Below are 14,079 nucleotides of genomic sequence, written 5' to 3'. Positions count from 1 at the left end.
TCTAACACTGCATGGGACAAACCTGCAGAAATACTATACATGCAAGCAAAAGAAAAAAAAAATCAAGTTCAGTATGTTCTAGGGGTGGGTGATATGGCAAAAATATCATACCACGATTCTTTGTCATGTTGGTCTTACTACTTTGTCTGAGCAGTACAGCCAAACTAATGTCCCTATTATAAAGTCAAGGTAACAAAATAAAAATAAAAAAGAATGGTGGATATTTAGGCCAAAGTGGGCGAAAATAAAAATCTTTGTCATTATTTTATATTTGTTATTAAAAAATAAGAACAAAGATACACATTACAAATACACATAATATACAAATAAAACAGATCATTCAAGAAATTGAATGAAAAAATATAAAAATAATGCACTATACAGATTGATTCCTATTAAAGTAACTTTTTTTTTTTTTCAGTCAAGAGTAGCGAGTTATTTTTTTTCTCATTGTGTTTTGTTGTTTTAACATTAAATAATAAAAATTATGTCATCTGTCTGTCGATTCGGTCATAGTGTTTTATATTTATACCCTCATTTACTCACTCAAAATTAGTTTTAAACCTGAATGAGTTTTTTTCTTCTGCTGAACATATATGCTATTTTGAAGAACATGTAAAACCAATCAGTTGCTGGTCCACAGTGACTTCCATAGTATTTTTTATTTTTTTCCTACTATCAAAGTCAATGTGGACCAGCAACTGTCTGGTTACCCACGTTCTTCAAAATATCTTCTTTTGTGTTCAGCACTAGAAAGAAATTAATACAGGTTTGGGACAACGTGAATGAGTAAATAATGACAGGAATTGAATTTTTGGGTGAACTATCCCTTTAATGACGGTCGGCTGCATGTTTGGTACTGTCCCTTTAAGTTTAAGACCTGCACGCATCTAATATACAGGCACATATCCGTTTCTCTCTCAAATATTTACTTTCATTTTAGACATGACCAACTGAGTCTATATGTAAACCCCATGTGTAGTGTTGTCACGGTACCAACATTTCAGTATTCGGTACAGATACCAGTGAAAATCCACGGTTCCCGGTACCAATTTCGGTACCACATGCTAATGAAAAAAAACACACTATTTTTAATAATAAAGTCAAACAAAAATAAAATGTACAAAAATCAATGCCATTTTTTATACTTATTTAAATTGTGTTTCAAATTTTTCCGCAAGTAATAAAAGTATAAAAAAAAAAAAAAACAGTAAACAGTAAAGTTTCACCCAAATTTAATTTGTCTTTTAATTAATGAAATTTAAAAACATTTATTTTTTTTGGTAAATAAAGGGGATTTACTATTAAAATATGGCAGAAATATTGTGTGATTATTTCTTTAAAAATAAATAGTAATTTTTTTCAACGGTAGTAATAGTATCACATACATTCTACTAAATAATAGTAATATATTTCTGGCACAATGTCTTTAAGAAACGTTTATTTTGACGAGTTGCCGTGAATACCTTTACATTTCTGTGTGTAGCTATATGATATGACGCTGGTTTTACTCAAATGAAACTGTAAAATGCTCGTGAAGTGACTCTCAGAGCAGTTCTGTAGATGTTGTTTATGTATTTATGTCCTCATTGAGACGGCAGATGCTGAAATCACGGCGAGCGTCACACGCTTGCGTGTAGTTAAAAAAAAAAAAAACGCATGTCTCTGCTATTCATTCATTCACAGAGACTCGCAGAACATGGGGGATTCATATCTGAATCGACTTTTGCGGCTTAATATTTAAAGATACTAGTCCATGTCGCGATTTGATTTAAGTGTAATGACCTACTTTTGATTAATTCATCCAAACTTTGAAAAATTCTGTGACATTCCGTGTTAAACTATAAATTCCGTTTTTATAACTGGATTCCGAGATTCCGTCCGCGTTTTCTGCATCGCGGAAATCATAGGGCCGTACGCGTCAAGAACCGGGTTGACCGGGTGCTCGGTACCACCGGTACTTAAAAAAGACCCTGGTACCGTGACGTTTTCATTTTTTTAGTACCCACTTGGTACTGAAGTACCGGGTCTTTTGACAACACTACTCGTGTGTTTTGACAGTATTAGCTCAAAAGATAACTTGGTTGAGTAATCAGGTGCTGTTAGACAGGCGTTTTAGTGCGCGCGCTTCAGGTGTAACGTTAATAGTGATGGGTCGTTCTTGAACGATTCGTTCATTTTGAATGAATCTTTAATGTGACTCGGGAAGAACGAGTCGTCTTGGGGAGTGATTTGTTCAGTCGTGTATGCGCAACATCCTATAGGTTCTGCACTGAATTAGTTCACCTGTTTCGAGTCTTCGGGTTTGAGTCGTTCGTTCATCACGTGACAGCCCCATATGCGTAACCTATGCAGTCAGAGCCGGAAAGAGAATTGATTAGTTCATCTCCCGAGTCTTCGGGTTTGAGTCGTTCATTCATCACGTGGCAGCCCAATAAGCTAAACCTATCACCTCCCATTCTTTTCCAGCTCTTACTAACACTAGTCTTCTGGTGCCAGGTGCCAATCCCACGACCAGGGTTGAATCTGCACATGCCTGCCAAACTGGCCGTCGTCCTTACTCATGCACATATAGCTGCTGCTGCAGGTAGTTCCATCCTTCTGTACATATGCTGAGTCTGCCCATGACTTAGGTAATGACTCCAACAGACTTCCTGTAGCTCAAACATGGTGCTAACAACGATATTAAAAAAAATCCCTGATTTCCAGGGATTGCAAGAACTGATATAACATACACAATAAATGCAATGTAAGGTGCTTTGGATAAAAGTGTGGCAAAATACATAAATGTAAATAAGAAAAAAAAATATTCCTACATAATAGCATCTGAAAATGTTGGAGATGACCTGGCACATTTTCTCCCTTATGTGAACTCGGTAATCATGTTTAAAGGGTTAGTTCACCCAAAAATGGAAATTAGTCCATGTTTTACTCACCTTCAAGGCATCCTAGGTGTATATGTCTTTCTTCTTTCAGATGAATCTGAAGCTTCTTTCAAGCTCTATAATGACATGGGCAGGTGGTAGTGTTCAGTGCAAAAGTAGTCAAATAAAGCGCATGCATTCATATTAAAACGTGCATCACACGGCTCCGGGTATTTAAAACGATATAAACAGTTGTGTGTAACTTCCGCTATCGGTCATACGCACGTTCACGAGAGACTGTCTTTCCCGAGGATGGCGTAAGACGCCGGCGCAGCGCATGCGTGTGTGAGTCTCGCAAAAACCAACATTTGCTTATAGGAGCAAAGGAAGCAAAGTTTCCTTACTTTACCAAAGGAAAACCAGTCTCCTCTTGGCTTATATCAAAATCCTCCAACATTTTTCTTAACAAATCCTTGTTTTGTGCTTCTAATTCGTGACTGGCATTTTGTTTTGCTGTCTCTCCTCTGCACTTCTGCATTCATCACGAATCTCCGGCACTTACGAAACACATACGTCCTGTGAGAAGTGAGGAAAAGGTGTTTATATCTTTTAAATATGGATTTTGTCTTACAAAAACACATGGATTCACTACAGCAGGCCTTTATTCACCCCCCGGAGCCGTGTGATGCACGTTTTAATATGGATGCACATGCTTTATTTGACTACTTTTGACCTGTTGAACACTACCACCTGCCCATGCCATTAAAAAGTTTGAAAGAGCCAGGACAATTTTGAATACAACTCCGATTGGATTCCTCTGAAAGAAGAAAGTCATATACACCTAGGATGCCTCCAGGGTGAGTAAAACATTGACTAATTTTTGGGTGAACTAACCCTTTAAATCCACTAAAATAAATGGTCTAAGATTCTCTAAGCAAGGTTGTAAAAATGGAACACAGTGACCATTTAAATCCCTGTTTTGGAACAATGAAAATCTCAATGTTATGAATTTCAGTTAATCTCAACTTTCAGTTAAAATAGACAATCACCTTTTTAGTTTAAAACGTACATGCACATTAGCTGAACCAGTCTGAACAAAATACACTTTCATGCTGATTCAATTTAAAGAAGCAAAATTTATGATACCACTATTGTCAGATCTGACTGTTGATTTGATATGCTAAAAAAAAAAAAAAAAAAAGTGATTTTGTTGTTTACCAGATTTGAACAAAAAGTATAGTTTCTAAGTAGGAGTTAACCAACAAGAAAGTTAAGATCGCAGAGTGGATTGGCTTGCTCTTTCGTCCTGGGTTGAACATAAAATCTGTGTGGACACTGCAATTACACCTACACTAAATGAACATTCTTCTTTGGTTATTTCTATATTTGCAAACTGCTAGAGTGGCCTAACATAAAATATACTGTTCTTTCACAATCTGGTCCCTCCTCCACATTTGACAGCAAGTGAATGTTGGTGGGCAGCATTTATTTCATTTAACATAACCAACTTGTGCAGAATAAGGTGTTCACTTCAGATACCTTTTTCCTCCCAGCATCAAGGCAGACAAACTAAAGTTCTCATTTTAACTTAAACTGACCTAAAAGACAAAAGTAAGAGTGTGAGAAATAAAATGCTTTCCTACATGATCTGCAGAGACATTTTAGAAATGTTGGACAGGTGAGAAACAATCACACCCTGAAGAACAATTTGCACTCTGGGAATTCTAGGCATCTTATTGCTTAAGAACAAGACTCACTCTTTAAAAATGCCCTTATTATTATTATTCAAAATTAACCTTATCCACCTTCTAATACAGTGAGAAAGAATTGGTTACATGAAGGTAAAGGTCCACTAAACTGGCATTTGATTATCTGAGTGGAAACTCTGAATGGAAACGCTCATATTTTCCATCTCAAGGAAGGTCTTAGTACCTGCGGTCACTCAGGTTCAAACAAACAAACAAGTCATGCAAAGTTTTGAGCATAAATGCCAACCCAGATACACAAATGCACAAGTCTCTTCTGGGGCTCTGATCAATGTCTAAGCACATTTGTCTGTCCGTGCTGGTAAAACTAACCCGCATGGGAAAAATTTCAGCAGTGGGCATAATGCTCTGTAGAGGCAGTCTGACAGCATTCATCAGAGCTGGCCACCACTGCAACATGAACACACCTACTGCAGATGCATGCTCGCAATTCCACAGACACAGGCCATTGGGTTTGTGTGTTCTGGGACAGAGGGTGGTTCCCATTACCAAGACAAAAATCATCCCAACAAGCCGATTAAATCTGTTTTTATGCAACCAAAACATAACAGATATTTATAGAGTAGCTCTGCCAATATCATCAATGTCCTACAAGAGTATTGGCAAGCCGAGTAAAAAAATCATTTTTCCTCCTGGCCCACATATACAATATACATTTTTTTATATATTTGCTCGAAAAATTGCAAGTTTACAAAATTTATGTTAATCAACTAACCCTATTCCTTTACAAATGTCCTTAATGAGCTGGAAATTAGCCATCCTTTGAGTCTCGACTTATTCAAAGATCAGACATATTAACAAACACACACACTTTCATGCAATCATTAATCAAAAATATAAAATAAAACTAATGAGTGGTTGTGTGTGTGTTCACTAGGGCTGTGTATCACCAGCTAAGTCACGATACTAGAGATCAACCAATATATCGATTTACCGATATTTTCCCCGATATTTAAGCATTTTACCATAATCGGATATCGGTTTTGTAATATCGGATTCACAGATAAACGCCGCCATCTTGTGGGTGTTTTGAGAATTGCGCGCAGAATTGTCATTGCAGCACATCTGAGAGACGACAACAACAACAGTGTGCACAGGTACTTGATTTGCTGTAATTAGTAAACTTTATTTAACATAACAGCCATTAATGCACAAATTAGATGTATTACATAAATGCCTGATATGCAGTTTATACAGCTTGGTTCTAAGAAAGAGAGACAAACTCACGGAGTCACGTAAAATAATCCGTCAGTCTGTCCCAACAAAGACGTAACTTTGCCTGAATTAAATAATCCAGCCATGAATGAGCGCATGTTGGAAATAAAAGTGCTGAATTTAATTCTCTCTCTGTTGTCTATGCTAATCATTAGTCTCGTGAAGTCGGAGTCACGTAGGCTAATCCGTCAAATCCTCTCCAAATTAAGACGTAACTTTGCATGAATTAAATAATCCAGCCATGAATGAGCGCATGCTGGAAATAAAAGCGCTGAATTTAATTCTCTCTCTGTTGTATATGCTCATCATTAATCTCTGTTCACTCAGCGGTTGATGCTCAGGAAATGCTCCAGCACGGCCACCGCATGTAACTTTTAACAAGATTCACTTGTTTAAAACACGCTAAATTATATTAACATTTACTATATAACCATTACTTCGTTAACAAACATCTAAATAAATACATCGCTATGGAAATTAATTATTTATCTCCGCGAGCGATCGCAATTTGAGTAGGCTATAGTTCTGTGTAAATGCATAGATAAACCGCACTGTCAGCAGGCATTTCATTATCTCGAATGACAAAAACATTAATAATTCTGATATAACATACCAGTTGAGAAATGCAATAAAACACGATGTTCTGTTTGTTATATTTCAATATTCCAGAGAATATTATTCAGTGAATTAACATTATCCAGTGAATTATTCTTCACTCTAGTGTTTTCACGGTACCAAAATTTCAGTATTCGGTACCGATACCAGTGAAAATCCACGGTTCTCTGTACCAATTTCGGTACCACATGCTAATTAAAAAACACACTATTTTTAATAAAGTCAAAAAAATCAAATGTACAAAAATCAATGCCATTCTTTATACTTATTTAAATTGTTTCAAGTTTTTCCGCAAGTAATAAAAGTATGAAAAACAGTAAACAGTAAAGTTTCACCCAAATTTAATTTGTCTTTTAATTAATGAAATTTAAACATTTAATTTTTTTGGTAAATAAAGGGGATTTACTATTAAAATTAAAATATGGAAGAAATATTGTGTGATTATTTCTTTAAAAATAAATAGTAATTTTTTTCAACAGTAGTAATAGTATCACATACATTCTACTAAATAATAGTAATATATTTCTGGCACAATGTCTTTAAGATAAACTTTTATTTTGACGGGTTGCCGTGAATACCTTTAAATTTCTGTGTGTAGCTATATGATATGACGCTGGTTTTACTCAAATGAAACGGTAAAATGCTCGTGAAGTGACTCTCGGAGCAGTTCTGGAGATGTTGTTTATGTATTTTTGTCCTCATTGAGACGGCAGATGCTGAAATCACCCCGAGCGTCAGGCGTGCTTCAGTGTGTAGTAAAAAAAAAAATAAATAAAAAAACTGCCATTCATTCATTAATTCACACAGAGACTCGCAGAACATGGGGGATTCATATCTGAATCGACTTTTGCGGCTTAATATTTACAGATACTAGTCCATGTCGCGATTTGATTTAAGTGTAATGACCTACTTTTGATTAATTCATCCAAACTTTGACAAATTCTGTGACATTCCGTGCTAAACTGTAAATTCAGTTTTTATAACTGGATTCTGAGATTCCGTCCGCGTTTTCTGCATCGCAGAAATCATAGGGCCGTACGCGTCAAGAACCGGGTTGACCGGGTACTCGGTACCACTGGTACTTAAAAAAAACCGGTACCGTGACGTTTTCATTTTTTTTACATTATCTTTCTCAACGAAGAGCTGGTAACATCATTGTTTCTGAAGGAATTAAAGCCACAGCTTGACTGTTAATAGAGAAACGCAGCAAAACGGTAATAATTCATATATACACAGCCTCTCTTTCTCTCTCATAAATGAACACTTGATAAATTACACTTTTCTGATAACAGAATATCTAAATGGAGATCGCTAAACTGCAAGATAACCGGTGTTTTCAGAAAGCAAGTGCGTTTATCCACAGCGGAGAGAGAGAGCGCGTACAACATGGTTGCCAGGTTGACAAAAATGAGTAACATTACAAAAAGCAGATATTTCCGTATTGCACAAGTCGGAACTTGCTCTGTCTCTTTATATCAGGCAACCCCAGTTGTGTTCCTCTGCGGCCAGATTAAACCTTGTTGTAGCCTATATATTATGCTCTTTTCTACTCCATTTAAAACAGTGTTCTTGTATTCAAATTAAGCGCAGTCCACTGCTGCACACGTGCCACAATATCGATACAGGGCCAGCTGTGACGATACATCGTCGTATTGATGTATCGAACACAGCACTAGTGTTCACCTGACGGATAGGGATGTATTTTTGTGTTTATGCACATAATCAGGTTTATTCAAAGTGCATATGTATGTTTGCATATGGGTGTGTGTTTGCAAAGTGTGTGTTGTTTCATCAAGACTAGATAGAAGTGCGTTTTTCACTTCTGGGAACCTAAGAAAGTAAGTTTAGTCCAAGAAACGGAACTGAAAGAGCAAAAGTGGAAACACAGGGTCTGAATAGCCTCTTGATCTCACCATATCTGCTTAAGCAACACTCTCAAAAAACATGCAAGAGAGAGCAGAAGCAGACAAACTAGACTAATCAAATCTAAAACAAGATGAAAATAAAACAAAACAAAAAAAACAAATATTAAAGCACTTAATCTAACTGGAGTTAAATCAATCCCAGCAGGCTGCCTCACAGTTTGAAGAGCACATTTGCCCTCAGTGTCAACCAGCCTGGCTGTGGGAAACATTACACACAGAGAGTCTGAGTTTCGTTTCACAGAATAAGCCGTTCAGATCAGTTTCAATTCTCCAGAGCAGTCTGTTGTGTCCTCCAATCAAGCACGAGCAGCGTGCAGTTTACTCTCAGTGTCAGCCAATCAGAGAGCAGACTCTGTCGCTAGGAAACCCTTCACTGTGAGGGCCAACACAATTTTTACTGCTATTGCTGTGGACTGACTGACTCACACGTATGTTCGAATGCTGTAGAAAAATTCCACACTAAATAGTGACTAAACACGACTCATTAATACATGTTAACCAGGTGTCACTCATTTATAATATATAATCGTGACATCATCTGATAAAATCAACATGAATCTAACGTTACACTAAAGAGCGGCTATGCGGTGGTTTTGGCTATATTACTTTGTCTCATTTAGCGCACTGCCTGCGTCTGAGTAACAAACTTTAAAATAAATAAATAAATACAATAAAAAAAAGTGCATAATATTAACAGACGAACTATGCTCATATTTAGAATTCAAGTTACAAATGCACATTTTTGCATGACATAATCAGATGCAATACTATTACTTTCGGCAAAAACTATTACAAAACTGACATTTAATGATTACTTAAACAGGCAGTTAAGGCCACAGGTCTTCAGTTACACTACAGTTCAAAAATTTGGGAAAACAATTTAACACTTATTTAGCATTAAATTAGCATCAAGGAAGCATTAAATTGCTCAAAACGGACAAAAAAGACGTTTGCAAAAATTTCCATTTCAAAGAAATGTTGAACTTTGTTCATCAAAGAAATGTTGAACTCTATTCAAAGAATCCTTGGAGAAAAAAATAATAAATAAATAATAAAATCACTATTTCCACAAAAACATATTAAGCTCTATTTTCAATTGATATTAAGAAATGTTTCTTGAGCACCAAATTCAGCATATAGAATGATTTCTAAAGGATCATGTGACACTCAAGACCGGAATAATGGCTTTTGAAAATTCAGATTTGCAGATTCATTGCAGGTTTATATTGAGGCTAAATGTCCAAAAATCGACATGCAAAATTAAAAAAAAAAAAAAAAAAAACCAACGGTCCCACTTTATATTAGGTGGCCTTAACTACTATGTACTTACATTTGAATTATTCATTTGGTACAATGCACTTATTGTGTGCATATAGGTATTTTTAAAAATTTAAGTACAATGTAAAAACATGTATGTAATTACATCTGTAATTCATTTCTGTAATTACATTTATAATTACACTGTTGACCCATCCCTTACACCTTAACCCACCCTTAAACCTACCCATACCACCAAACCTGTCCCTAACCTTACCAGTATCCCTCCTCAGTAGCAGCAATAGTGTTTTGCAATACAGTATAGGGGTCGACCAATTATCGGCCTGGCTGATTATCGGCGCCGATATTAAGATATTATTTTTATGATTATCGGTCATTTTCAAAAACCAATGTGCCGATTAAATTAATTTAATTTTGAAACGCGCTATTTGGCTCTGATGCAGCCTGTCAGAACTCACCACTCTGTGGCCTAGAGCAGTCTCCGCCCACCGCGCATCTGATTTGTTGGGAGTCACGAGTCAGACCAATCAATGTGGCAGACTAAGGCACTCTCACACTGAATGCGCTTGCTACAGCTTCAGTGATCACGCATCAGTTGTCTCTCAAAGGCAGCAGCAGACGTTGCTCAAGTTGCAATGAATCACAATCCACTACACTGAAGTTACAAAACACCTCAATATTGTCTATTTATGGTTTCCGCGATGGGAAAACGCAGATGGAATCGCGGAATCCAGTCATATAAAGGGAATTTACTGTATAATGCGGAGTCGAGTTAGTCAAAGTTTGGATGAATTAATCAAAAGTAGGTCAGTACACTTAAATCGACTCACGCTATGGACTAGTATCTGTAAATATTAAGCTGCAAAAAGACTTATTTAAATATGAATTCTGCATGTTCTGCGTGTCTCTGTATATGTGAATGGCACAGACGCGCGGTTTTGATTATACACACACACACACACTGAAGTGCGCGACGCTCGCGGTGTTTTCAGCATCTGCCGTCTCACTAAATGAGAACTTCTCTGAGAGTTGCTTCATGAGCATTTGACCGTTTCATTTAAGTAAAACGATCGTCATATCATATACATAGGCTATACAGAAACTTAAGCGGTCCTCATGGCAACCTGTCAAAATAAAAGTTCGGTTTATCTACTAATACTACTACAGCAACTTTTGTTTAAAAGAATAATCACACAATACGCTATTTGTTCCATGTTTTAATTTTAATGGTAAACCCATTTGTTTGCCAAAAAATTTAGTTTAACACTCATTTGATTAAAAGATAACTGAAATTAATGTTTTATGGCTTCATTTGCACTGCACTGTAAATTAAAACTAATCGAAATTACTGTCACATAGGCCAAGATTAGGACGACATAAATTGTGAAATTTCAATAGGCTATTGAACCCAGTGTGCCTATAACAAGCTATTAGTGTTATAGTTTAATTAAAATAGTTGCAGTCTTCTTCACAACTTCTACAATGGATCTATGAAGACAATTAAATTATTTACACTTATTATATTATAATTATGAGAGGTTATGCTATTACACATACATTTCTAACATGTAAATTATTGAAGCCAAATACTTACATTTCCCCAAGCTGTTTAGCTGTAGTACAGTATTCATAGGCTTAATCATGAAGCATGCAGTGGTCCCACTTTTAACTCTCTTTATATTACCCTTATTGTAGATGGATGCATGGAGGACGACAAGAGTAAGAAGTGCAATCAACACCAGGGAAGGCAGTTTTTGTCAGAGCCCTTGTTATTCTTAATTTTGACAGTAATTTTCATTTTTACATCAGACATAATATATCGGTTATCGGTCCACTTGGTCTGTAATAATTGGTATCGGCCCTGAAAAACACATATCGGTCGACCCCTAATACAGTATGAACACAATAAGTACATTGTACTTATTATTTGATGCAAGTGCATAGTAGTTAAGGCCACCTAATATAAAGTGGGACCAAAAAACATATACACATATATATATATATATATATATATGCAAACATACATACAGTATATGGCAACTGTATATATTCTAATCAGTGCTGTATATAAATAACACTGTGTACACTGCAAACAAGCGACATCCCATGTTTGTAACACTAATGAAAGCATTCTAGTTTTCATTAAGTGTAGACACATTTTGAACCCTTAGTGGTTAAATACACACTGCTGTACATTTTGCAAACTAGACCAAAAGACCTGCTCATTATTTTGAGCCAAGGGGATATTTTTAACCAACCAGTTTATTTTTCATTTAGCAGTCCATCTTTAACAGAAGTTCAGCAAACGTTCAAGGCGGCACTCACATTTCTCACGACATACCTGACCCACTTTTAGAAATGACTAAATTCACCCACCCTTTAAATAAACCTTTGAACAGTTTTATTTTGCTGTATTGAACTATGACGGAAAATTGTACTTGGTCATGTAATAGCAAGTAGAATCCTTCCAACTGAGAGCTTCGACACCAAACAAACGTTGAAGCAGTAATCCCACTTATAGTGTTCACCTACCAAATGTCAGTCGTCCAGGGCCAAAATTACGTAACATAATTAATACCGATGGCAGAGTTTGTGAACTCATCCAATGAGAGCAAAGAAATTTTAGAGGACAGAAAACATTTCTTTGGCCAGGAAGCACATCCTGTAAGTGTTTCAATGGAAGCTAAGCATTACAAACTCAAGCTTGTAAAGAGAAGCTGATGAAATTTATAAAGTCTTCTCTCCGTACCAGACTGTTCTTATGGCCCTGTGCATTAGTATTATATTGGAAAAGCAACTGACCAAAATAAGGTCATTCATATTTCTTTTTTTAAGGTCATGTCAACTTGACCGATTTTGATTTGAGAGCCAAACAAACAGCGCTGACTTGTGTATGAAACTTACAGACAGTCAGTGGGTTTTCTGATGGTGCAGATGTCAAAACATTGTCTTGTGTTGACTGAAGGTCCATGTTGAACTCTCCTCTAGATGTATATTGGACAATGTTCTGTGATGAATCACTAACATTCAAGCTATTACATAAGTTCAAAGTGCATCCACCCAACTCTGACTCAGTCAAGTCTGACCAAAACCTCCCTGGTTCATTCAATGGGGCAAAGCATAAACAAATGACCATTTCATGTTGCTAGGCACAGCATGACCTGTTGTCAGCTGAGCATGTGGAGTCAGTCTGTTGCTTTGCAGCCTCAATACTCAGCAGACCATGACAAACCACATTCAAACTAAACTCTATAACACATGCTAAACACAATCAGTCATTCGATATGTGTTAACAGCCTAGTCCCTCTCGCATTTTGCTCCTATAGTCTACATCTGGTATAACCAGACCACATGTGTAAGTTAAAGGAGCCAATATTGATTAGATTCTTCATTCAGTGACAAAGGTTTTAAAAAATTAGTACACAGGAATATTGTGAAAGAGAAAGTCTGTCAGACTACAGCAACTTTCCAGCAAAAAAAAACAACGTGGAAAATAATGGCATTATAACTGTATATAACATCTTTCTTATAAGGAAAAGATGCATGAGTATAAACATGTGGTGTGGGCAGCTTTTATTAGGAATAATTGTTAGATATAGGCCTACTAGTTTCTACAAACCTTGTATCTGCTGTAAACTCAAGAGTTATAATGTTCTATATTTGCTGCCATATTAAGCCAAATTACACCAGAACAGAAAGTCTGCCAGTACAAACCATATTTTGTATCACAGATATAAAGATACTGAGGGCTGTGACACACATTTCATTGTAGCTGTTTTATTTTACATAATTTATGGAGTCATTGGCTTGTAAATTAATTTTTGTGTACAAACAGACACATTCATTGATCGTGTCTTGCCATGCAGCAGAAGTGCAGTTGTTCAAAAATATAAATTCTGTCATCATGTATTCACTGTAAACTTGTAGGGGTGAGAGAAAAAATAAATAAAATAATCGATTCACCTAACTATCGCGATTCTTTTAAAAACTATTTAAAAATCAATTGGTTTACCTCAGAATCGATTTTTATTTCATTATTTTATTTTTACCAAAAGGTGGTGGGGAGAAGTTAGCACTTTGTAATTCCAACAGAGGGCAAAATGTATCGGTGTTCAACTTGGAGCAGCAACACGCAGACAATTGGTGTATAACATCAAAGTACCGCGAGAGCGATTCGAAAGCAGGCGGAGCCGTCATTATATATTGATCAGTGGGAGCCGTCTGCTCTCTGTAGCTCATACAACGATCGGGCATTAGATGACGTCATATACGTTTAAAGTCGGCGCAAGAAAACAAATCCATGACGAAGAAAGAGGATCAAACCTCTTCCAGAATTCTTTCTGCACCTTCACGTTTTGAATCCCAGCTGCCAGGAAAACATGACTAAACATGACTGAAACGGTATGCAAAGTAACA

The 14,079-nt window shown here is 36.4% G+C and overlaps 1 protein-coding gene across 1 annotated transcript in view; it reads right to left on the bottom strand.

The window, feature by feature from the left end:
* tent4b (terminal nucleotidyltransferase 4B) overlaps positions 1-14,079 on the bottom strand; it is a 29,034-nt gene that overhangs the window by 10,186 nt on the left and 4,769 nt on the right.

The sequence above is a fragment of the Onychostoma macrolepis genome, chromosome 07 (genome assembly GCF_012432095.1).
Source record: "Onychostoma macrolepis isolate SWU-2019 chromosome 07, ASM1243209v1, whole genome shotgun sequence".
NCBI classification, from domain to species: Eukaryota; Metazoa; Chordata; class Actinopteri; order Cypriniformes; family Cyprinidae; genus Onychostoma; species Onychostoma macrolepis.
This window is presented reverse-complemented; position numbering and strand designations above follow the sequence as displayed.